Source organism: Micropterus salmoides, unplaced genomic scaffold (genome assembly GCF_014851395.1).
Source record: "Micropterus salmoides isolate LMB-PRFRI ecotype aquatic unplaced genomic scaffold, ASM1485139v1 Ms_hic_scaffold_3804, whole genome shotgun sequence".
Classification (NCBI taxonomy): Eukaryota; Metazoa; Chordata; class Actinopteri; order Centrarchiformes; family Centrarchidae; genus Micropterus; species Micropterus salmoides.
The window spans coordinates 1-23,754 of record NW_024043156.1 but is presented as its reverse complement, the minus strand read 5'-3'; the positions used below and the strand labels follow the sequence as shown (position 1 = coordinate 23,754).

Below are 23,754 nucleotides of genomic sequence, written 5' to 3'. Positions count from 1 at the left end.
CGCCCTCCGAAACGTTGCAACAAGGCAGAGTGAAGCAGGACCAAGTCGGCCTGAATTAAGGAGAAAAGAATCAACAACTACAGGACCCGTGGAGTCCAATTTTTTGAACCAGCGCAGAGGTAATGCACTTTTGTGTCTGTTAAAAGGGAAAATGTGGAGTGTGGAGGTGCTTTTCACTTTCTGGGGACTCTGAGGGCATATCACAGGACCGTGCACCAGTCTGGCTAACACTCGTTAGCCGGGACTTTTCCCCTCCTCCTAACCAGCCAGTGCCGTGTGTGTCATTTTGGAGCTTTCCCTGGAGAGTGAGGACATCCTTACCCAGCTGCAACCCCTAAACTTAACATCAGCAATTATTGTGACCCACTGGAAATATAAAATTGAAACCTCAAGCAAGAGAAGACTAAGAAATTGGATTTTAATCGTCAGACACCCAAATAGGGTGCAGATTACAACACTTACCTCAAGATGGAACCAAATTAAAGGGAAACCTAAGGAAAAGGACATTTAAAGATACCACTCTGTTATGCCTGATGAAGGACAAGCCGCCCTCCGAAACGTTGCAACAAGGCAGAGTGAAGCAGGACCAAGTCGGCCTGAATTAAGGAGAAAAGAATCAACAACTACAGGACCCGTGGAGTCCAATTTTTTGAACCAGCGCAGAGGTAATGCACTTTTGTGTCTGTTAAAAGGGAAAATGTGGAGTGTGGAGGTGCTTTTCACTTTCTGGGGACTCTGAGGGCATATCACAGGACCGTGCACCAGTCTGGCTAACACTCGTTAGCCGGGACTTTTCCCCTCCTCCTAACCAGCCAGTGCCGTGTGTGTCATTTTGGAGCTTTCCCTGGAGAGTGAGGACATCCTTACCCAGCTGCAACCCCTAAACTTAACATCAGCAATTATTGTGACCCACTGGAAATATAAAATTGAAACCTCAAGCAAGAGAAGACTAAGAAATTGGATTTTAATCGTCAGACACCCAAATAGGGTGCAGATTACAACACTTACCTCAAGATGGAACCAAATTAAAGGGAAACCTAAGGAAAAGGACATTTAAAGATACCACTCTGTTATGCCTGATGAAGGACAAGCCGCCCTCCGAAACGTTGCAACAAGGCAGAGTGAAGCAGGACCAAGTCGGCCTGAATTAAGGAGAAAAGAATCAACAACTACAGGACCCGTGGAGTCCAATTTTTTGAACCAGCGCAGAGGTAATGCACTTTTGTGTCTGTTAAAAGGGAAAATGTGGAGTGTGGAGGTGCTTTTCACTTTCTGGGGACTCTGAGGGCATATCACAGGACCGTGCACCAGTCTGGCTAACACTCGTTAGCCGGGACTTTTCCCCTCCTCCTAACCAGCCAGTGCCGTGTGTGTCATTTTGGAGCTTTCCCTGGAGAGTGAGGACATCCTTACCCAGCTGCAACCCCTAAACTTAACATCAGCAATTATTGTGACCCACTGGAAATATAAAATTGAAACCTCAAGCAAGAGAAGACTAAGAAATTGGATTTTAATCGTCAGACACCCAAATAGGGTGCAGATTACAACACTTACCTCAAGATGGAACCAAATTAAAGGGAAACCTAAGGAAAAGGACATTTAAAGATACCACTCTGTTATGCCTGATGAAGGACAAGCCGCCCTCCGAAACGTTGCAACAAGGCAGAGTGAAGCAGGACCAAGTCGGCCTGAATTAAGGAGAAAAGAATCAACAACTACAGGACCCGTGGAGTCCAATTTTTTGAACCAGCGCAGAGGTAATGCACTTTTGTGTCTGTTAAAAGGGAAAATGTGGAGTGTGGAGGTGCTTTTCACTTTCTGGGGACTCTGAGGGCATATCACAGGACCGTGCACCAGTCTGGCTAACACTCGTTAGCCGGGACTTTTCCCCTCCTCCTAACCAGCCAGTGCCGTGTGTGTCATTTTGGAGCTTTCCCTGGAGAGTGAGGACATCCTTACCCAGCTGCAACCCCTAAACTTAACATCAGCAATTATTGTGACCCACTGGAAATATAAAATTGAAACCTCAAGCAAGAGAAGACTAAGAAATTGGATTTTAATCGTCAGACACCCAAATAGGGTGCAGATTACAACACTTACCTCAAGATGGAACCAAATTAAAGGGAAACCTAAGGAAAAGGACATTTAAAGATACCACTCTGTTATGCCTGATGAAGGACAAGCCGCCCTCCGAAACGTTGCAACAAGGCAGAGTGAAGCAGGACCAAGTCGGCCTGAATTAAGGAGAAAAGAATCAACAACTACAGGACCCGTGGAGTCCAATTTTTTGAACCAGCGCAGAGGTAATGCACTTTTGTGTCTGTTAAAAGGGAAAATGTGGAGTGTGGAGGTGCTTTTCACTTTCTGGGGACTCTGAGGGCATATCACAGGACCGTGCACCAGTCTGGCTAACACTCGTTAGCCGGGACTTTTCCCCTCCTCCTAACCAGCCAGTGCCGTGTGTGTCATTTTGGAGCTTTCCCTGGAGAGTGAGGACATCCTTACCCAGCTGCAACCCCTAAACTTAACATCAGCAATTATTGTGACCCACTGGAAATATAAAATTGAAACCTCAAGCAAGAGAAGACTAAGAAATTGGATTTTAATCGTCAGACACCCAAATAGGGTGCAGATTACAACACTTACCTCAAGATGGAACCAAATTAAAGGGAAACCTAAGGAAAAGGACATTTAAAGATACCACTCTGTTATGCCTGATGAAGGACAAGCCGCCCTCCGAAACGTTGCAACAAGGCAGAGTGAAGCAGGACCAAGTCGGCCTGAATTAAGGAGAAAAGAATCAACAACTACAGGACCCGTGGAGTCCAATTTTTTGAACCAGCGCAGAGGTAATGCACTTTTGTGTCTGTTAAAAGGGAAAATGTGGAGTGTGGAGGTGCTTTTCACTTTCTGGGGACTCTGAGGGCATATCACAGGACCGTGCACCAGTCTGGCTAACACTCGTTAGCCGGGACTTTTCCCCTCCTCCTAACCAGCCAGTGCCGTGTGTGTCATTTTGGAGCTTTCCCTGGAGAGTGAGGACATCCTTACCCAGCTGCAACCCCTAAACTTAACATCAGCAATTATTGTGACCCACTGGAAATATAAAATTGAAACCTCAAGCAAGAGAAGACTAAGAAATTGGATTTTAATCGTCAGACACCCAAATAGGGTGCAGATTACAACACTTACCTCAAGATGGAACCAAATTAAAGGGAAACCTAAGGAAAAGGACATTTAAAGATACCACTCTGTTATGCCTGATGAAGGACAAGCCGCCCTCCGAAACGTTGCAACAAGGCAGAGTGAAGCAGGACCAAGTCGGCCTGAATTAAGGAGAAAAGAATCAACAACTACAGGACCCGTGGAGTCCAATTTTTTGAACCAGCGCAGAGGTAATGCACTTTTGTGTCTGTTAAAAGGGAAAATGTGGAGTGTGGAGGTGCTTTTCACTTTCTGGGGACTCTGAGGGCATATCACAGGACCGTGCACCAGTCTGGCTAACACTCGTTAGCCGGGACTTTTCCCCTCCTCCTAACCAGCCAGTGCCGTGTGTGTCATTTTGGAGCTTTCCCTGGAGAGTGAGGACATCCTTACCCAGCTGCAACCCCTAAACTTAACATCAGCAATTATTGTGACCCACTGGAAATATAAAATTGAAACCTCAAGCAAGAGAAGACTAAGAAATTGGATTTTAATCGTCAGACACCCAAATAGGGTGCAGATTACAACACTTACCTCAAGATGGAACCAAATTAAAGGGAAACCTAAGGAAAAGGACATTTAAAGATACCACTCTGTTATGCCTGATGAAGGACAAGCCGCCCTCCGAAACGTTGCAACAAGGCAGAGTGAAGCAGGACCAAGTCGGCCTGAATTAAGGAGAAAAGAATCAACAACTACAGGACCCGTGGAGTCCAATTTTTTGAACCAGCGCAGAGGTAATGCACTTTTGTGTCTGTTAAAAGGGAAAATGTGGAGTGTGGAGGTGCTTTTCACTTTCTGGGGACTCTGAGGGCATATCACAGGACCGTGCACCAGTCTGGCTAACACTCGTTAGCCGGGACTTTTCCCCTCCTCCTAACCAGCCAGTGCCGTGTGTGTCATTTTGGAGCTTTCCCTGGAGAGTGAGGACATCCTTACCCAGCTGCAACCCCTAAACTTAACATCAGCAATTATTGTGACCCACTGGAAATATAAAATTGAAACCTCAAGCAAGAGAAGACTAAGAAATTGGATTTTAATCGTCAGACACCCAAATAGGGTGCAGATTACAACACTTACCTCAAGATGGAACCAAATTAAAGGGAAACCTAAGGAAAAGGACATTTAAAGATACCACTCTGTTATGCCTGATGAAGGACAAGCCGCCCTCCGAAACGTTGCAACAAGGCAGAGTGAAGCAGGACCAAGTCGGCCTGAATTAAGGAGAAAAGAATCAACAACTACAGGACCCGTGGAGTCCAATTTTTTGAACCAGCGCAGAGGTAATGCACTTTTGTGTCTGTTAAAAGGGAAAATGTGGAGTGTGGAGGTGCTTTTCACTTTCTGGGGACTCTGAGGGCATATCACAGGACCGTGCACCAGTCTGGCTAACACTCGTTAGCCGGGACTTTTCCCCTCCTCCTAACCAGCCAGTGCCGTGTGTGTCATTTTGGAGCTTTCCCTGGAGAGTGAGGACATCCTTACCCAGCTGCAACCCCTAAACTTAACATCAGCAATTATTGTGACCCACTGGAAATATAAAATTGAAACCTCAAGCAAGAGAAGACTAAGAAATTGGATTTTAATCGTCAGACACCCAAATAGGGTGCAGATTACAACACTTACCTCAAGATGGAACCAAATTAAAGGGAAACCTAAGGAAAAGGACATTTAAAGATACCACTCTGTTATGCCTGATGAAGGACAAGCCGCCCTCCGAAACGTTGCAACAAGGCAGAGTGAAGCAGGACCAAGTCGGCCTGAATTAAGGAGAAAAGAATCAACAACTACAGGACCCGTGGAGTCCAATTTTTTGAACCAGCGCAGAGGTAATGCACTTTTGTGTCTGTTAAAAGGGAAAATGTGGAGTGTGGAGGTGCTTTTCACTTTCTGGGGACTCTGAGGGCATATCACAGGACCGTGCACCAGTCTGGCTAACACTCGTTAGCCGGGACTTTTCCCCTCCTCCTAACCAGCCAGTGCCGTGTGTGTCATTTTGGAGCTTTCCCTGGAGAGTGAGGACATCCTTACCCAGCTGCAACCCCTAAACTTAACATCAGCAATTATTGTGACCCACTGGAAATATAAAATTGAAACCTCAAGCAAGAGAAGACTAAGAAATTGGATTTTAATCGTCAGACACCCAAATAGGGTGCAGATTACAACACTTACCTCAAGATGGAACCAAATTAAAGGGAAACCTAAGGAAAAGGACATTTAAAGATACCACTCTGTTATGCCTGATGAAGGACAAGCCGCCCTCCGAAACGTTGCAACAAGGCAGAGTGAAGCAGGACCAAGTCGGCCTGAATTAAGGAGAAAAGAATCAACAACTACAGGACCCGTGGAGTCCAATTTTTTGAACCAGCGCAGAGGTAATGCACTTTTGTGTCTGTTAAAAGGGAAAATGTGGAGTGTGGAGGTGCTTTTCACTTTCTGGGGACTCTGAGGGCATATCACAGGACCGTGCACCAGTCTGGCTAACACTCGTTAGCCGGGACTTTTCCCCTCCTCCTAACCAGCCAGTGCCGTGTGTGTCATTTTGGAGCTTTCCCTGGAGAGTGAGGACATCCTTACCCAGCTGCAACCCCTAAACTTAACATCAGCAATTATTGTGACCCACTGGAAATATAAAATTGAAACCTCAAGCAAGAGAAGACTAAGAAATTGGATTTTAATCGTCAGACACCCAAATAGGGTGCAGATTACAACACTTACCTCAAGATGGAACCAAATTAAAGGGAAACCTAAGGAAAAGGACATTTAAAGATACCACTCTGTTATGCCTGATGAAGGACAAGCCGCCCTCCGAAACGTTGCAACAAGGCAGAGTGAAGCAGGACCAAGTCGGCCTGAATTAAGGAGAAAAGAATCAACAACTACAGGACCCGTGGAGTCCAATTTTTTGAACCAGCGCAGAGGTAATGCACTTTTGTGTCTGTTAAAAGGGAAAATGTGGAGTGTGGAGGTGCTTTTCACTTTCTGGGGACTCTGAGGGCATATCACAGGACCGTGCACCAGTCTGGCTAACACTCGTTAGCCGGGACTTTTCCCCTCCTCCTAACCAGCCAGTGCCGTGTGTGTCATTTTGGAGCTTTCCCTGGAGAGTGAGGACATCCTTACCCAGCTGCAACCCCTAAACTTAACATCAGCAATTATTGTGACCCACTGGAAATATAAAATTGAAACCTCAAGCAAGAGAAGACTAAGAAATTGGATTTTAATCGTCAGACACCCAAATAGGGTGCAGATTACAACACTTACCTCAAGATGGAACCAAATTAAAGGGAAACCTAAGGAAAAGGACATTTAAAGATACCACTCTGTTATGCCTGATGAAGGACAAGCCGCCCTCCGAAACGTTGCAACAAGGCAGAGTGAAGCAGGACCAAGTCGGCCTGAATTAAGGAGAAAAGAATCAACAACTACAGGACCCGTGGAGTCCAATTTTTTGAACCAGCGCAGAGGTAATGCACTTTTGTGTCTGTTAAAAGGGATGCTGTGAGGGCCTCTGGGCTTACGGCCATACCACCCTGACCGTCGCCCGACTCGTTCCGATCCTCCTAACCAGCCAGTGCCGTGTGTGTCATTTTGGAGCTTTCCCTGGAGAGTGAGGACATCCTTACCCAGCTGCAACCCCTAAACTTAACATCAGCAATTATTGTGACCCACGGAAATATAAAATTGAAACCTCAAGCAAGAGAAGACTAAGAAATTGGATTTTAATGTGTCATTGCACTCATTACTTACTTATTTTTAGCCCAACCCTTTCCTAAACCTAACCCAGTAGTTTTGTTGCCTGAACCTAACCAAAGGATGACTGCTTCACAACGTTACCCACGCGTTTAACCTCATGTGACTCAAGTCAGGTGACTCACTTCGTGTGATTTATGTCACATTGTTAAGGGTCCGGTACGCCTGTCCCTTCAACTTATGTGGTTTTGGGACAACTGACAAGGGACCTCTTTTGTCGTGTAGGTATGAGGACATGTTGCAGCATTGGTTGTGTTTCCTCGACATCTACTGTTGCTACCTCTTTAGACAAAGCCGAGGTTACAGCATCTTTAAAAGGGATGCTCCTGCGGGCCCCTGTGGCTTACGGCCATACCACCCTGAACACGCCCGAAGGTTGAAGCAGGAAGTGGCAGAGCGGGAATAGTGTGCCTTGAATAAAAACGTTTTTCTTCATATATTAGTTTTTTCGTCATTTTGGTGATAGATTTCGTTTGGAAAGAATTTTGCGTTTATTATAAGCCTCAATCCCCCGACGGTTTTGCTGTTTGGGGGAGGCTTTTCGTTTTTTCGGTCGGACATCATGGCAACAAACAACGGAACGGAAAAATTGCCGAGTAAAGACACGGACAGGTGGAATATGGGAGAAAAGGAAAGTGTGGTGAACGACAGACAACCCGTGATTGACAGTAGACAGAGCAACGAGACGGATGAAGGCCAAGGAGTAAACGAAGAACGAAATCTGAACAGAAAGAGTGGCGGAGAAGAGCGAGGAGGAGTGAGAGAGAAGTACGGAAGAGACTTGACGATCGAGGTGGAGGTGGAGGGAACGGCAAGAGTTTCAATGATGGAAGTTTTGAAGGAGGTGAAGAAGAAGTGCGGAGAAGTGATCGGCTGCAGAGTGAGAGGTGAGAGGACGTATGAAATCACAATGAAGGACGAGGAGGGGAAGACGAAGCTGATGGATGGTCTTCGTGTGAAAGGAGCGCTTGTGCATGCCAGGGACATAATTAGCACCGATATGGTGGTGTCCTTCATTAACCTGCCGGTATACATGGAAGATGATAAGATTGTATCACGACTGAATGAGTGGGGAGTGAGGCAGATGTCGCCAATCAAGAGGCGCATGTGGCCGGGGACGGAGATCGCTGACGGAACGAGGTTTTTAAAGGTGCGCTTCACTGAGGAGGTGCGCTCACTCCCGTATTCCACCAAGTTTGAGACTCTCAGAGGCACGGAGTATTTCCGTGTGATCCACGACAGACAGATGCGGGTGTGCAGACTCTGCATAAAACCGGGGCATGTCTTCAGAGATTGCCCCGAATTCAAGTGTTTCAGATGCAAAAAAACAGGCCATTTCGCACGCGAGTGTGAGGAGGGGAGAGAGACAGAGCCGGAGACCGACAAGGAAGAAAGTAAGGATACAATGGAGGAAGAGGAGGCGGCTGGAGGTGAGAACGATGAAGAAGATAGAGAACTGGAGCGGAGGTATCAGATGGACGGCGACAGTGAGGACGGCGTCATGGAGGAAGAGGAGGAAGAGAGGATTGGTCAGGCGGGAGGAGTCGAGACGGACGAGGAGCTGGCCGAGACTGAGGAGGAAAGACCGAGGGGGACAGGACAGAGGTGCTCAGAGAATCAGGGGGACGATGGAGAGACTGTGCCAAAACAGAGGAGCGGAGAAGAATGGATGGAAGAAGAGAGACGAGGAGGATCTGAGAATGAGACAGCAGTGGCTCAGAGACCGACAGCAAAAAGAAAGGCTGTAGGAGACAGAGTGGGAGGAGACAGGAATAAGGGACCGCGGTCTGGTATGTGATCTTTTCAGTGTTTCAGTTACTTTCTTTATTTTGTTTTGCTCTCATGGCCACTGTAACTTCTGTAAATGTGAACGGCTTAAGGGATAGAGGGAAGGTGAAGGAGTTGTTGTATGTATATAAAAGCGACATACTGTGCATCCAAGAAACAAACTGGGATGAGGGAAAAGTAGAAGAGGTGAGAGAGGTATGGGGGGGTGACATCTATTATAATAATGGAGCTAGGAATGCAAGAGGGGTAGCAATACTGGTTAAAAAAGATAAAGTCGAGAGTATAAAGGAGGTATATAAGGATGGGACAGGGAGGATAATAGTAATAGAATTCAAATATAGAAATGTAGAGTTTAGACTAGTTAACATTTATGTTCCTAATGTTGAAATAGACAAAAGAAGTATTATAGAGGAGCTAAAAGGATTAATAGTGGGAAGGTGTATTATAGTAGGGGATTTTAATACAAAATGTAGCAGATTAGATGTGGGTAGAGGGGTTGTATTTAGATGGGAAAAATCAAGATGCATGTTATTGGAGGTGATCAGAGATAAGGGACTGATAGATGTATGGCGGTATGAGAACCCACAGAAGAGAGAGTTCACAAGGAGGCAGATGAGGGAGGGTTTGTTGAAGCAGAGTAGAATAGATCTAGTGTTAGTACAGGGAGAGTCTATTAGGTATCTAGATAGAATAAGACATCAGGGGAATAGTTTTAGTGATCATGATGGTGTTAGATTTAGAATCAAAGTAGGGGTGAGGAAGTAGGGGGGGGGATGTGGGTATTAAATGCAGGGTACCTAAGGGAGGAAGAATATGAGCAACAGATTAGAGAGCTTCTAGATCGAGAGAAGGAGAAAAGGCAGGAGCACATAGCGAATAACAGGGTGGATGATAATATAGGTGAGAGATGGGAGAAGATGAAGGATAAAATTAAATCAATTAGTATTAGGTATGGTAAGAAAAGGAAGCGGAAAATGATGAGGGAGGAGGAGATGTTGAGAGAAAGATTGAGGGAGGAGTTGAGTAGAGCGGAGGATGATGAGCGATACAGTATGGAAAAATATATACAGGTAAAGATGGAGTTAGAGCGGTATGAGAGGGAGAAGTGTAGAGGAGCAATCTTGAGGAGTAAAGCAAAATATGCATTGGAGGGTGAACGGTGCACTGGGTTTTTCCTAGGTTTGGAGAAAAGTAAGCAGAGTAGGACATACATACATGAGATCAAGAATAAAGAGGGAGAAGTAACAGCGGACTTTGTGGAGATACTGGAGAGGGTGCAGGAGTTTTATGGAGAGTTGTATAAGAGGGGGAGAGTAGAAGAGGAAAGTATAGAGGAAGTGTTAAGCAGTGTGGAAGGTAGCCTGAGTATGGAGGACAAGAAATGGTGTGATATGGATATAAATGTGAAAGAGGTTTCAGAGGCGATAGAAGGATTATGTAGTGGGAGGAGTCCGGGGAGCGATGGGATAGGGATAGAACTTTACAAAGCATACAAAACTGAGATCGCACCAATTCTAGTGGAGGTGTTTAAGGGGATAGAGAGGACAGGAGTGGTACAGGATAGGATGGTAGAGGGCGTTATAGCTATAGTATATAAGAAAAAGGGAAGTAAACTGGATTTAGGAAATTATAGGCCAATCAGCCTACTGAATGTGGATTATAAAATACTGACCAAAGTTTTAGCAAATAGGGTGAAGAGGGTGGCGGGAGAGGTGGTTCAACCAACGCAAAGCTACAGCATACCGGGCAGGGACATAGCGGATACAGTAGGTACAGTTAGAGATGTAATAGAATATATGAAGAGGGACGGGAGAGGAGGAGTCGTGGTGGGGATGGATTGGAATAAGGCATTTGATAGGGTGGAGCATGAATTTTTGTTTAGGGTGTTGGAGAGGTTTGGGTTTGGGGAGAGATTGGTGGGTTGGGTGAGAAGATTATACGGGAGCGCAAAGAGTTGTGTAAAGGTGAATGGAGTCCTAACGGATAGTTTTGAGATAGGGAGGTCGGTGAGGCAGGGTTGTCCCCTGTCAGCATTACTGTATGCGATAGCAGTAGAGCCCCTAGCTTCGTTGATCAAGAGGGATCCGCGGGTGGAAGGTATTACACTACCATACGGGGGTGTGTGTGTTATAAATCAATATGCGGATGACACAACAATCACGGTGAAGGGGGTGGATAGTGTTAAAAGGGTATTGGAACTGGTGGAGAAATATGAGAGAGCAGCAGGTGCAAAACTAAATAAAGACAAATCTGAAATAATGTATATAGGCAGGACAGAGAGAGTGGACGTAGGGTTAAGGGTGGAGGAAAGGTATATGAAAGTGTTGGGAGTACATTTGGGGGTGGAATGTAAGGAGGCGACAGATGCCACTTGGACCGGGGTGATTAACAAAATAAGAACTGTGTGTGGAAGGTGGAGAGCAAGGAAGTTGAAACTAAAAGGGAAAGTAATTGTGGTAAACAGCTTGTTGCTGTCAGTGTGTGTATATGTGATGAATGTACTTGAAATGCCAGAGTGGGTAATGATTGATTTGAACAAAATTGTCTGCGACTTTATCTGGGAGGGAAAGGGAGTAAAAATTGCACAGAAAACATTAGTGGGGAAAAGCTGGGAGGGAGGGCTAAATTTGATGGACCTTGAAATAAAAAAGGCAGCTCTGAGAATAAAGACTGTGAAAAAATATTTGGTGGGCAGATGGAACTACGGGTGGAAGGAGTTCCTGAAGAAATACGTGGAAGATGTGGGAGGTATAGGGGAGTACGGGTGGTACATGGGCTTCAAACAGTCAATGACAGTAGGAATACCAGGATTTTATAGAGAGGTGTTTGAGGCGTGGAGGAGGTTTTTACCAAAGGTAGAGTACGAATGTGAAGGTGCACAACTGTTTGTGAATTTACCACTGTTCTTAAATGAAAGAGTTAAACACAATGGGAAAACGTTGTATGAACCTAAATTTATGGAAGGGGGGATCAAGCAAATTAAGGACATCATGTACGAGGTGATCCCTGGGTTTCTAAGGGGGAACTGCATCTATGATGCTGTGTGTGAGTTGGAGGGAATGGAAAACAGGGAGAAGGTACAAAAATATACGAGAGGATCAAAGCAAGTATACCTTTGGAGTGGACCACTAGCATCGACAGGGCGTGTGTGAGCAATAGAGAAGGACGTATGCCTGAGTGGTATAGAGTGGAGAATGGGAAGAAATGTAAAATGAAGAGCATGAATGTGAAAAAAGTGTACAGATGGTTGATTGTTGACGTGTTAAAGGAGCCGGCTGCAGAGAAAGTTTGGAGCAGAATGTTTGTGGATATGGATGTGAAGAAAATATGGTCAAATGCCAACATTAAATACAATAGCATAGAGTGTGAGAACAATGACTTCCTGATCAAACACAACAGAATTTACACAAATGTGGTGCTGAACAAAATTAATAATGAGGTTGACGTGATGTGTGATGTTTGTAAAAGTGGTCATGAGAGCTTTTTGCATTATTTTTTGGACTGTGATGACTTGGTTGATTTTTTTGCGTTTTTAAAAGGACTGCTAAAGGACAACTGGAATATAAAGCTGGACTTGGGAGAGGGATGGAGGGTCTTGTTTATGTTCGGTTTGTTTGAAAAAAAGAGAGAAGTAAATCTTTGTTTGATTAATTTTGTTTTGAGCCATGCCAGACTTGCAGTCGTTTATAGAAGGAACTACGCACACTTTGAGGGCCGGAAGGTAAATGTGACTGATATATTCAAAGCATTGATGAAGAGGGATATTGGACTGGTGTGCAGGTATGGAGGGGATGAGGTGCAGAGCTTTTTTATGAGTGGCAATAAGCTCCTTTATGAGGGGGAAGGACGGGAGATTAACTTTAACTGGTGAAAAGGTGGGAATTGACGTCTCTTTGTGTTGTAACTGTGTGGGGAATGGGAATGGGTTTTGCCTGCACACGGCTTTGTGAAAGGCGGTTTAAGGGGACTGTAAATGTGTATATTGAATTGTGGAATAACGACCATGTAAACCTGTGAATTGAAATCAAATAAAAAGAGAAAAAAAAAAAAAACACGCCCGATCTCGTCCGATCTCGGAAGCTAAGCAGGGTCGGGCCTGGTTAGTACTTGGATGGGAGACCGCCTGGGAATACCAGGTGCTGTAAGCTTTTTCACTTTGCCGCTGCTTCAGCGGGTAGACAGTTTTGAAAAAGAGAGCAGCTCGTCTCTGCACTTTGAAATGTGTCATTTGCACTCATTTACTTACTTATTTTTAGCCCAACCCTTTTCCTAAACCTAACCCAGTAGTTTTGTTGCCTGAACCTAACCAAAGGATGACTGCTTCACAACGTTACCCACGCGTTTAACCTCATGTGACTCAAGTCAGGTGACTCACTTCGTGTGATTTATGTCACATTGTTAAGGGTCCGGTACGCCTGTCCCTTCAACTTATGTGGTTTTGGGACAACTGACAAGGGACCTCTTTTGTCGTGTAGGTATGAGGACATGTTGCAGCATTGGTTGTGTTTCCTCGACATCTACTGTTGCTACCTCTTTAGACAAAGCCGAGGTTACAGCATCTTTAAAAGGGATGCTCCTGCGGGCCCCTGTGGCTTACGGCCATACCACCCTGAACACGCCCGATCTCGTCCGATCTCGGAAGCTAAGCAGGGTCGGGCCTGGTTAGTACTTGGATGGGAGACCGCCTGGGAATACCAGGTGCTGTAAGCTTTTTCACTTTGCCGCTGCTTCAGCGGGTAGACAGTTTTGAAAAAGAGAGCAGCTCGTCTCTGCACTTTGAAATGTGTCATTTGCACTCATTTACTTACTTATTTTTAGCCCAACCCTTTTCCTAAACCTAACCCAGTAGTTTTGTTGCCTGAACCTAACCAAAGGATGACTGCTTCACAACGTTACCCACGCGTTTAACCTCATGTGACTCAAGTCAGGTGACTCACTTCATGTGATTTATGTCACATTGTTAAGGGTCCGGTACGCCTGTCCCTTCAACTTATGTGGTTTTGGGACAACTGACAAGGGACCTCTTTTGTCGTGTAGGTATGAGGACATGTTGCAGCATTGGTTGTGTTTCCTCGACATCTACTGTTGCTACCTCTTTAGACAAAGCCGAGGTTACAGCATCTTTAAAAGGGATGCTCCTGCGGGCCCCTGTGGCTTACGGCCATACCACCCTGAACACGCCCGATCTCGTCCGATCTCGGAAGCTAAGCAGGGTCGGGCCTGGTTAGTACTTGGATGGGAGACCGCCTGGGAATACCAGGTGCTGTAAGCTTTTTCACTTTGCCGCTGCTTCAGCGGGTAGACAGTTTTGAAAAAGAGAGCAGCTCGTCTCTGCACTTTGAAATGTGTCATTTGCACTCATTTACTTACTTATTTTTAGCCCAACCCTTTTCCTAAACCTAACCCAGTAGTTTTGTTGCCTGAACCTAACCAAAGGATGACTGCTTCACAACGTTACCCACGCGTTTAACCTCATGTGACTCAAGTCAGGTGACTCACTTCATGTGATTTATGTCACATTGTTAAGGGTCCGGTACGCCTGTCCCTTCAACTTATGTGGTTTTGGGACAACTGACAAGGGACCTCTTTTGTCGTGTAGGTATGAGGACATGTTGCAGCATTGGTTGTGTTTCCTCGACATCTACTGTTGCTACCTCTTTAGACAAAGCCGAGGTTACAGCATCTTTAAAAGGGATGCTCCTGCGGGCCCCTGTGGCTTACGGCCATACCACCCTGAACACGCCCGATCTCGTCCGATCTCGGAAGCTAAGCAGGGTCGGGCCTGGTTAGTACTTGGATGGGAGACCGCCTGGGAATACCAGGTGCTGTAAGCTTTTTCACTTTGCCGCTGCTTCAGCGGGTAGACAGTTTTGAAAAAGAGAGCAGCTCGTCTCTGCACTTTGAAATGTGTCATTTGCACTCATTTACTTACTTATTTTTAGCCCAACCCTTTTCCTAAACCTAACCCAGTAGTTTTGTTGCCTGAACCTAACCAAAGGATGACTGCTTCACAACGTTACCCACGCGTTTAACCTCATGTGACTCAAGTCAGGTGACTCACTTCATGTGATTTATGTCACATTGTTAAGGGTCCGGTACGCCTGTCCCTTCAACTTATGTGGTTTTGGGACAACTGACAAGGGACCTCTTTTGTCGTGTAGGTATGAGGACATGTTGCAGCATTGGTTGTGTTTCCTCGACATCTACTGTTGCTACCTCTTTAGACAAAGCCGAGGTTACAGCATCTTTAAAAGGGATGCTCCTGCGGGCCCCTGTGGCTTACGGCCATACCACCCTGAACACGCCCGATCTCGTCCGATCTCGGAAGCTAAGCAGGGTCGGGCCTGGTTAGTACTTGGATGGGAGACCGCCTGGGAATACCAGGTGCTGTAAGCTTTTTCACTTTGCCGCTGCTTCAGCGGGTAGACAGTTTTGAAAAAGAGAGCAGCTCGTCTCTGCACTTTGAAATGTGTCATTTGCACTCATTTACTTACTTATTTTTAGCCCAACCCTTTTCCTAAACCTAACCCAGTAGTTTTGTTGCCTGAACCTAACCAAAGGATGACTGCTTCACAACGTTACCCACGCGTTTAACCTCATGTGACTCAAGTCAGGTGACTCACTTCATGTGATTTATGTCACATTGTTAAGGGTCCGGTACGCCTGTCCCTTCAACTTATGTGGTTTTGGGACAACTGACAAGGGACCTCTTTTGTCGTGTAGGTATGAGGACATGTTGCAGCATTGGTTGTGTTTCCTCGACATCTACTGTTGCTACCTCTTTAGACAAAGCCGAGGTTACAGCATCTTTAAAAGGGATGCTCCTGCGGGCCCCTGTGGCTTACGGCCATACCACCCTGAACACGCCCGATCTCGTCCGATCTCGGAAGCTAAGCAGGGTCGGGCCTGGTTAGTACTTGGATGGGAGACCGCCTGGGAATACCAGGTGCTGTAAGCTTTTTCACTTTGCCGCTGCTTCAGCGGGTAGACAGTTTTGAAAAAGAGAGCAGCTCGTCTCTGCACTTTGAAATGTGTCATTTGCACTCATTTACTTACTTATTTTTAGCCCAACCCTTTTCCTAAACCTAACCCAGTAGTTTTGTTGCCTGAACCTAACCAAAGGATGACTGCTTCACAACGTTACCCACGCGTTTAACCTCATGTGACTCAAGTCAGGTGACTCACTTCATGTGATTTATGTCACATTGTTAAGGGTCCGGTACGCCTGTCCCTTCAACTTATGTGGTTTTGGGACAACTGACAAGGGACCTCTTTTGTCGTGTAGGTATGAGGACATGTTGCAGCATTGGTTGTGTTTCCTCGACATCTACTGTTGCTACCTCTTTAGACAAAGCCGAGGTTACAGCATCTTTAAAAGGGATGCTCCTGCGGGCCCCTGTGGCTTACGGCCATACCACCCTGAACACGCCCGATCTCGTCCGATCTCGGAAGCTAAGCAGGGTCGGGCCTGGTTAGTACTTGGATGGGAGACCGCCTGGGAATACCAGGTGCTGTAAGCTTTTTCACTTTGCCGCTGCTTCAGCGGGTAGACAGTTTTGAAAAAGAGAGCAGCTCGTCTCTGCACTTTGAAATGTGTCATTTGCACTCATTTACTTACTTATTTTTAGCCCAACCCTTTTCCTAAACCTAACCCAGTAGTTTTGTTGCCTGAACCTAACCAAAGGATGACTGCTTCACAACGTTACCCACGCGTTTAACCTCATGTGACTCAAGTCAGGTGACTCACTTCATGTGATTTATGTCACATTGTTAAGGGTCCGGTACGCCTGTCCCTTCAACTTATGTGGTTTTGGGACAACTGACAAGGGACCTCTTTTGTCGTGTAGGTATGAGGACATGTTGCAGCATTGGTTGTGTTTCCTCGACATCTACTGTTGCTACCTCTTTAGACAAAGCCGAGGTTACAGCATCTTTAAAAGGGATGCTCCTGCGGGCCCCTGTGGCTTACGGCCATACCACCCTGAACACGCCCGATCTCGTCCGATCTCGGAAGCTAAGCAGGGTCGGGCCTGGTTAGTACTTGGATGGGAGACCGCCTGGGAATACCAGGTGCTGTAAGCTTTTTCACTTTGCCGCTGCTTCAGCGGGTAGACAGTTTTGAAAAAGAGAGCAGCTCGTCTCTGCACTTTGAAATGTGTCATTTGCACTCATTTACTTACTTATTTTTAGCCCAACCCTTTTCCTAAACCTAACCCAGTAGTTTTGTTGCCTGAACCTAACCAAAGGATGACTGCTTCACAACGTTACCCACGCGTTTAACCTCATGTGACTCAAGTCAGGTGACTCACTTCATGTGATTTATGTCACATTGTTAAGGGTCCGGTACGCCTGTCCCTTCAACTTATGTGGTTTTGGGACAACTGACAAGGGACCTCTTTTGTCGTGTAGGTATGAGGACATGTTGCAGCATTGGTTGTGTTTCCTCGACATCTACTGTTGCTACCTCTTTAGACAAAGCCGAGGTTACAGCATCTTTAAAAGGGATGCTCCTGCGGGCCCCTGTGGCTTACGGCCATACCACCCTGAACACGCCCGATCTCGTCCGATCTCGGAAGCTAAGCAGGGTCGGGCCTGGTTAGTACTTGGATGGGAGACCGCCTGGGAATACCAGGTGCTGTAAGCTTTTTCACTTTGCCGCTGCTTCAGCGGGTAGACAGTTTTGAAAAAGAGAGCAGCTCGTCTCTGCACTTTGAAATGTGTCATTTGCACTCATTTACTTACTTATTTTTAGCCCAACCCTTTTCCTAAACCTAACCCAGTAGTTTTGTTGCCTGAACCTAACCAAAGGATGACTGCTTCACAACGTTACCCACGCGTTTAACCTCATGTGACTCAAGTCAGGTGACTCACTTCATGTGATTTATGTCACATTGTTAAGGGTCCGGTACGCCTGTCCCTTCAACTTATGTGGTTTTGGGACAACTGACAAGGGACCTCTTTTGTCGTGTAGGTATGAGGACATGTTGCAGCATTGGTTGTGTTTCCTCGACATCTACTGTTGCTACCTCTTTAGACAAAGCCGAGGTTACAGCATCTTTAAAAGGGATGCTCCTGCGGGCCCCTGTGGCTTACGGCCATACCACCCTGAACACGCCCGATCTCGTCCGATCTCGGAAGCTAAGCAGGGTCGGGCCTGGTTAGTACTTGGATGGGAGACCGCCTGGGAATACCAGGTGCTGTAAGCTTTTTCACTTTGCCGCTGCTTCAGCGGGTAGACAGTTTTGAAAAAGAGAGCAGCTCGTCTCTGCACTTTGAAATGTGTCATTTGCACTCATTTACTTACTTATTTTTAGCCCAACCCTTTTCCTAAACCTAACCCAGTAGTTTTGTTGCCTGAACCTAACCAAAGGATGACTGCTTCACAACGTTACCCACGCGTTTAACCTCATGTGACTCAAGTCAGGTGACTCACTTCATGTGATTTATGTCACATTGTTAAGGGTCCGGTACGCCTGTCCCTTCAACTTATGTGGTTTTGGGACAACTGACAAGGGACCTCTTTTGTCGTGTAGGTATGAGGACATGTTGCAGCATTGGTTGTGTTTCCTCGACATCTACTGTTGCTACCTCTTTAGACAAAGCCGAGGTTACAGCATCTTTAAAAGGGATGCTCCTGCGGGCCCCTGTGGCTTACGGCCATACCACCCTGAACGCGCCCGATCTCGTCCGATCTCGGAAGCTAAGCAGGGTCGGGCCTGGTTAGTACTTGGATGGGAGACCGCCTGGGAATACCAGGTGCTGTAAGCTTTTTCACTTTGCCGCTGCTTCAGCGGGTAGACAGTTTTGAAAAAGAGAGCAGCTCGTCTCTGCACTTTGAAATGTGTCATTTGCACTCATTTACTTACTTATTTTTAGCCCAACCCTTTTCCTAAACCTAACCCAGTAGTTTTGTTGCCTGAACCTAACCAAAGGATGACTGCTTCACAACGTTACCCACGCGTTTAACCTCATGTGACTCAAGTCAGGTGACTCACTTCATGTGATTTATGTCACATTGTTAAGGGTCCGGTACGCCTGTCCCTTCAACTTATGTGGTTTTGGGACAACTGACAAGGGACCTCTTTTGTCGTGTAGGTATGAGGACATGTTGCAGCATTGGTTGTGTTTCCTCGACATCTACTGTTGCTACCTCTTTAGACAAAGCCGAGGTTACAGCATCTTTAAAAGGGATGCTCCTGCGGGCCCCTGTGGCTTACGGCCATACCACCCTGAACACGCCCGATCTCGTCCGATCTCGGAAGCTAAGCAGGGTCGGGCCTGGTTAGTACTTGGATGGGAGACCGCCTGGGAATACCAGGTGCTGTAAGCTTTTTCACTTTGCCGCTGCTTCAGCGGGTAGACAGTTTTGAAAAAGAGAGCAGCTCGTCTCTGCACTTTGAAATGTGTCATTTGCACTCATTTACTTACTTATTTTTAGCCCAACCCTTTTCCTAAACCTAACCCAGTAGTTTTGTTGCCTGAACCTAACCAAAGGATGACTGCTTCACAACGTTACCCACGCGTTTAACCTCATGTGACTCAAGTCAGGTGACTCACTTCATGTGATTTATGTCACATTGTTAAGGGTCCGGTACGCCTGTCCCTTCAACTTATGTGGTTTTGGGACAACTGACAAGGGACCTCTTTTGTCGTGTAGGTATGAGGACATGTTGCAGCATTGGTTGTGTTTCCTCGACATCTACTGTTGCTACCTCTTTAGACAAAGCCGAGGTTACAGCATCTTTAAAAGGGATGCTCCTGCGGGCCCCTGTGGCTTACGGCCATACCACCCTGAACACGCCCGATCTCGTCCGATCTCGGAAGCTAAGCAGGGTCGGGCCTGGTTAGTACTTGGATGGGAGACCGCCTGGGAATACCAGGTGCTGTAAGCTTTTTCACTTTGCCGCTGCTTCAGCGGGTAGACAGTTTTGAAAAAGAGAGCAGCTCGTCTCTGCACTTTGAAATGTGTCATTTGCACTCATTTACTTACTTATTTTTAGCCCAACCCTTTTCCTAAACCTAACCCAGTAGTTTTGTTGCCTGAACCTAACCAAAGGATGACTGCTTCACAACGTTACCCACGCGTTTAACCTCATGTGACTCAAGTCAGGTGACTCACTTCATGTGATTTATGTCACATTGTTAAGGGTCCGGTACGCCTGTCCCTTCAACTTATGTGGTTTTGGGACAACTGACAAGGGACCTCTTTTGTCGTGTAGGTATGAGGACATGTTGCAGCATTGGTTGTGTTTCCTCGACATCTACTGTTGCTACCTCTTTAGACAAAGCCGAGGTTACAGCATCTTTAAAAGGGATGCTCCTGCGGGCCCCTGTGGCTTACGGCCATACCACCCTGAACGCGCCCGATCTCGTCCGATCTCGGAAGCTAAGCAGGGTCGGGCCTGGTTAGTACTTGGATGGGAGACCGCCTGGGAATACCAGGTGCTGTAAGCTTTTTCACTTTGCCGCTGCTTCAGCGGGTAGACAGTTTTGAAAAAGAGAGCAGCTCGTCTCTGCACTTTGAAATGTGTCATTTGCACTCATTTACTTACTTATTTTTAGCCCAACCCTTTTCCTAAACCTAACCCAGTAGTTTTGTTGCCTGAACCTAACCAAAGGATGACTGCTTCACAACGTTACCCACGCGTTTAACCTCATGTGACTCAAGTCAGGTGACTCACTTCATGTGATTTATGTCACATTGTTAAGGGTCCGGTACGCCTGTCCCTTCAACTTATGTGGTTTTGGGACAACTGACAAGGGACCTCTTTTGTCGTGTAGGTATGAGGACATGTTGCAGCATTGGTTGTGTTTCCTCGACATCTACTGTTGCTACCTCTTTAGACAAAGCCGAGGTTACAGCATCTTTAAAAGGGATGCTCCTGCGGGCCCTGTGGCTTACGGCCAACCACCCTGAACGCCCGATCTCGTCCGATCTCGGAAGCTAAGCAGGGTCGGGCCTGGTTAGTACTTGGATGGGAGACCGCCTGGGAATACCAGGTGCTGTAAGCTTTTTCACTTTGCCGCTGCTTCAGCGGGTAGACAGTTTTGAAAAAGAGAGCAGCTCGTCTCTGCACTTTGAAATGTGTCATTTGCACTCATTTACTTACTTATTTTTAGCCCAACCCTTTCCTAAACCTAACCCAGTAGTTTTGTTGCCTGAACCTAACCAAAGGATGACTGCTTCACAACGTTACCCACGCGTTTAACCTCATGTGACTCAAGTCAGGTGACTCACTTCATGTGATTTATGTCACATTGTTAAGGGTCCGGTACGCCTGTCCCTTCAACTTATGTGGTTTTGGGACAACTGACAAGGGACCTCTTTTGTCGTGTAGGTATGAGGACATGTTGCAGCATTGGTTGTGTTTCCTCGACATCTACTGTTGCTACCTCTTTAGACAAAGCCGAGGTTACAGCATCTTTAAAAGGGATGCTCCTGCGGGCCCCTGTGGCTTACGGCCATACCACCCTGAAACGCCGATCTCGTCCGATCTCGGAAGCTAAGCAGGGTCGGGCCTGGTTAGTACTTGGATGGGAGACCGCCTGGGAATACCAGGTGCTGTAAGCTTTTTCACTTTGCCGCTGCTTCAGCGGGTAGACAGTTTTGAAAAAGAGAGCAGCTCGTCTCTGCACTTTGAAATGTGTCATTTGCACTCATTTACTTACTTATTTTTAGCCCAACCCTTTTCCTAAACCTAACCCAGTAGTTTTGTTGCCTGAACCTAACCAAAGGATGACTGCTTCACAACGTACCCACGCGTTTAACCTCATGTGACTCAAGTCAGGTGACTCACTTCATGTGATTTATGTCACATTGTTAAGGGTCCGGTACGCCTGTCCCTTCAACTTATGTGGTTTTGGGACAACTGACAAGGGACCTCTTTGTCGTGTAGGTATGAGGACATGTTGCAGCATTGGTTGTGTTTCTCGACATACTGTTGCTACCTCTTTAGACAAAGCCGAGGTTACAGCATCTTTAAAAGGGATGCTCCTGCGGGCCCCTGTGGCTTACGGCCTACCACCTGAACGCGCCCGATCTCGTCCGATCTCGGAAGCTAAGCAGGGTCGGGCCTGGTTAGTACTTGGATGGGAGACCGCCTGGGAATACCAGGTGCTGTAAGCTTTTCACTTGCCGCTGCTTCAGCGGGTAGGACAGTTTTGAAAAAGAGAGCAGCTCGTCTCTGCACTTTGAAATGTGTCATTTGCACTACTTACTTATTTTTAGCCCAACCCTTTCCTAAACCTAACCCAGTAGTTTTGTGCCTGAACCTAACCAAAGGATGACTGCTTCAAACGTTACCCACGCGTTTAACCTCATGTGACTCAAGTCAGGTGACTCACTTCATGTGATTTATGTCAACATTGTTAAGGGTCCGGTACGCCTGTCCCTTCAACTTATGTGGTTTTGGGACAACTGACAAGGGACCTCTTTGCGTGTAGGTATGAGGATGTTGCAGCATTGGTTGTGTTCCTCGACATATACTGTTGCTACTTTAGACAAAGCCGAGGTACAGCATCTTTAAAAGGGATGTCCTGCGGGCCCTGTGGCTTACGGCCATACCACCCTGAACCGCCCGATCGTCCGATCTCGGAAGCTAAGCAGGGTCGGGCCTGGTTAGTACTTGGAGGGAGACCGCCGGGAATACCAGGTGCTGTAAGCTTTTTCACTTTGCCGTGCTTCAGCGGGTAGACAGTTTTGAAAAAGAGAGCAGCTCCGTCTGCACTTGAAATGTGTCATTTGCACTCACTTACTTACTTATTTTAGGCCCAACCCTTTCCTAAACCTAACCCAGTAGTTTGTGCCTGAACCTAACCAAAGGATGACTGCTTCACAACGTTACCCACGCGGTTAAACCTCATGTGACTCAAGTCAGGTGACTCATTCATGTGATTTATGTCACATGTTAAGGGTCCGGTAGCCTGTCCCTTCAACTTATGTGGTTTTGGGACAACTGACAAGGGACTCTTTTGTCGTGTAGGTATGAGGACATGTTGCAGCATTGGTGTGTTCCTCGACATCTACTGTTGCTACCTCTTTAGACAAAGCCGAGGTTACAGCATCTTTAAAAGGGATGCTCCTGCGGCCCTGTGGCTTACGGCCATACCACCCTGAACGCCCGATCTCGTCGATCTCGGAAGCTAAGCGGGTCGGGCCTGGTTAGTACTTGGATGGGAGACCGCCTGGGAATACCAGGTGCTGTAAGCTTTTCACTTTGCGCTGCTTCAGCGGGTAGACAGTTTTGAAAAAGAGAGCAGCTCGTCTCGCACTTTGAAATGTGTCATTTGCACTCATTTACTTACTTATTTTAGCCCAACCCTTTCCTAAACCTAACCCAGTAGTTTGTTGCCTGAACCTAACCAAAGGATGACTGCTTCACAACGTTACCCACGCGTTTAACTCATGTGACTCAAGTCAGGGACTCACTTCATGTGATTATGTCACATTGTAAGGGTCGGTACGCCTGTCCCTTCAACTTATGTGGTTTTGGGACAACTGACAAGGGACCTCTTTTGTCGTGTAGGTATGAGGACATGTTGCAGCATTGGTGTGTTCCTCGACATTACTGTTGCTACTCTTTAGACAAAGCCGAGGTTACAGCATCTTTAAAAGGGATGCCCTGCGGGCCCCTGTGGCTTACGGCCATACCACCCTGAACAGCCCGCGTCGATCTCGGAAGCTAAGCAGGGTCGGGCCTGGTTAGTACTGGATGGGAGACCGCCTGGGAATACCAGGTGCTGTAAGCTTTTTCACTTTGCCGGCTGCTTCAGCGGGTAGACAGTTTTGAAAAGAGAGCAGCTCGTCTCTGCACTTGAAATGTGTCATTTGCACTCATTTACTTACTTATTTTTAGCCCACAACCCTTTTCCTAAACCTAACCCAGTAGTTTTGTTGCCTGAACCTAACCAAAGGATGACTGCTTCACAACGTTACCCACGCGTTAACCTCATGTGACTCAAGTCAGGTGACTCACTTCATGTGATTTATGTCACATTGTAAGGGTCCGG

The 23,754-nt window shown here is 46.6% G+C and overlaps 16 non-coding genes and 3 pseudogenes across 16 annotated transcripts; all 19 read left to right on the top strand.

The window, feature by feature from the left end:
* The first annotated feature begins 13,336 nt into the window (after positions 1-13,336).
* Positions 13,337-13,455, top strand: LOC119884963. The gene has a single exon (XR_005441129.1). It is a non-coding gene; the product is annotated as a 5S ribosomal RNA (ribosomal RNA).
* Positions 13,456-13,898: 443 nt separating this feature from the next.
* On the top strand, positions 13,899-14,017 carry LOC119884962. The gene has a single exon (XR_005441128.1). It is a non-coding gene; the product is annotated as a 5S ribosomal RNA (ribosomal RNA).
* A 443-nt stretch (positions 14,018-14,460) lies between these two features.
* On the top strand, positions 14,461-14,579 carry LOC119884961. Its single transcript, XR_005441127.1, has one exon. It is a non-coding gene; the product is annotated as a 5S ribosomal RNA (ribosomal RNA).
* Positions 14,580-15,022: 443 nt separating this feature from the next.
* LOC119884960 lies at positions 15,023-15,141 on the top strand. The gene has a single exon (XR_005441126.1). It is a non-coding gene; the product is annotated as a 5S ribosomal RNA (ribosomal RNA).
* Positions 15,142-15,584: 443 nt separating this feature from the next.
* LOC119884959 lies at positions 15,585-15,703 on the top strand. The gene has a single exon (XR_005441125.1). It is a non-coding gene; the product is annotated as a 5S ribosomal RNA (ribosomal RNA).
* Positions 15,704-16,146: 443 nt separating this feature from the next.
* LOC119884958 lies at positions 16,147-16,265 on the top strand. The gene has a single exon (XR_005441124.1). It is a non-coding gene; the product is annotated as a 5S ribosomal RNA (ribosomal RNA).
* A 443-nt stretch (positions 16,266-16,708) lies between these two features.
* LOC119884957 lies at positions 16,709-16,827 on the top strand. The gene has a single exon (XR_005441123.1). It is a non-coding gene; the product is annotated as a 5S ribosomal RNA (ribosomal RNA).
* A 443-nt stretch (positions 16,828-17,270) lies between these two features.
* Positions 17,271-17,389, top strand: LOC119884956. The gene has a single exon (XR_005441122.1). It is a non-coding gene; the product is annotated as a 5S ribosomal RNA (ribosomal RNA).
* A 443-nt stretch (positions 17,390-17,832) lies between these two features.
* LOC119884973 lies at positions 17,833-17,951 on the top strand. Its single transcript, XR_005441136.1, has one exon. It is a non-coding gene; the product is annotated as a 5S ribosomal RNA (ribosomal RNA).
* A 443-nt stretch (positions 17,952-18,394) lies between these two features.
* On the top strand, positions 18,395-18,513 carry LOC119884966. Its single transcript, XR_005441132.1, has one exon. It is a non-coding gene; the product is annotated as a 5S ribosomal RNA (ribosomal RNA).
* A 443-nt stretch (positions 18,514-18,956) lies between these two features.
* LOC119884972 lies at positions 18,957-19,075 on the top strand. The gene has a single exon (XR_005441135.1). It is a non-coding gene; the product is annotated as a 5S ribosomal RNA (ribosomal RNA).
* A 443-nt stretch (positions 19,076-19,518) lies between these two features.
* Positions 19,519-19,637, top strand: LOC119884971. The gene has a single exon (XR_005441134.1). It is a non-coding gene; the product is annotated as a 5S ribosomal RNA (ribosomal RNA).
* A 443-nt stretch (positions 19,638-20,080) lies between these two features.
* Positions 20,081-20,199, top strand: LOC119884955. The gene has a single exon (XR_005441121.1). It is a non-coding gene; the product is annotated as a 5S ribosomal RNA (ribosomal RNA).
* A 442-nt stretch (positions 20,200-20,641) lies between these two features.
* LOC119884965 lies at positions 20,642-20,757 on the top strand. Its single transcript, XR_005441131.1, has one exon. It is a non-coding gene; the product is annotated as a 5S ribosomal RNA (ribosomal RNA).
* A 442-nt stretch (positions 20,758-21,199) lies between these two features.
* LOC119884964 lies at positions 21,200-21,316 on the top strand. The gene has a single exon (XR_005441130.1). It is a non-coding gene; the product is annotated as a 5S ribosomal RNA (ribosomal RNA).
* Positions 21,317-21,754: 438 nt separating this feature from the next.
* LOC119884967 lies at positions 21,755-21,871 on the top strand. The gene has a single exon (XR_005441133.1). It is a non-coding gene; the product is annotated as a 5S ribosomal RNA (ribosomal RNA).
* A 424-nt stretch (positions 21,872-22,295) lies between these two features.
* On the top strand, positions 22,296-22,409 carry LOC119884969 (annotated as a pseudogene).
* Positions 22,410-22,839: 430 nt separating this feature from the next.
* On the top strand, positions 22,840-22,954 carry LOC119884968 (annotated as a pseudogene).
* Positions 22,955-23,381: 427 nt separating this feature from the next.
* On the top strand, positions 23,382-23,493 carry LOC119884970 (annotated as a pseudogene).
* The last annotated feature ends 261 nt before the right edge of the window (positions 23,494-23,754 follow it).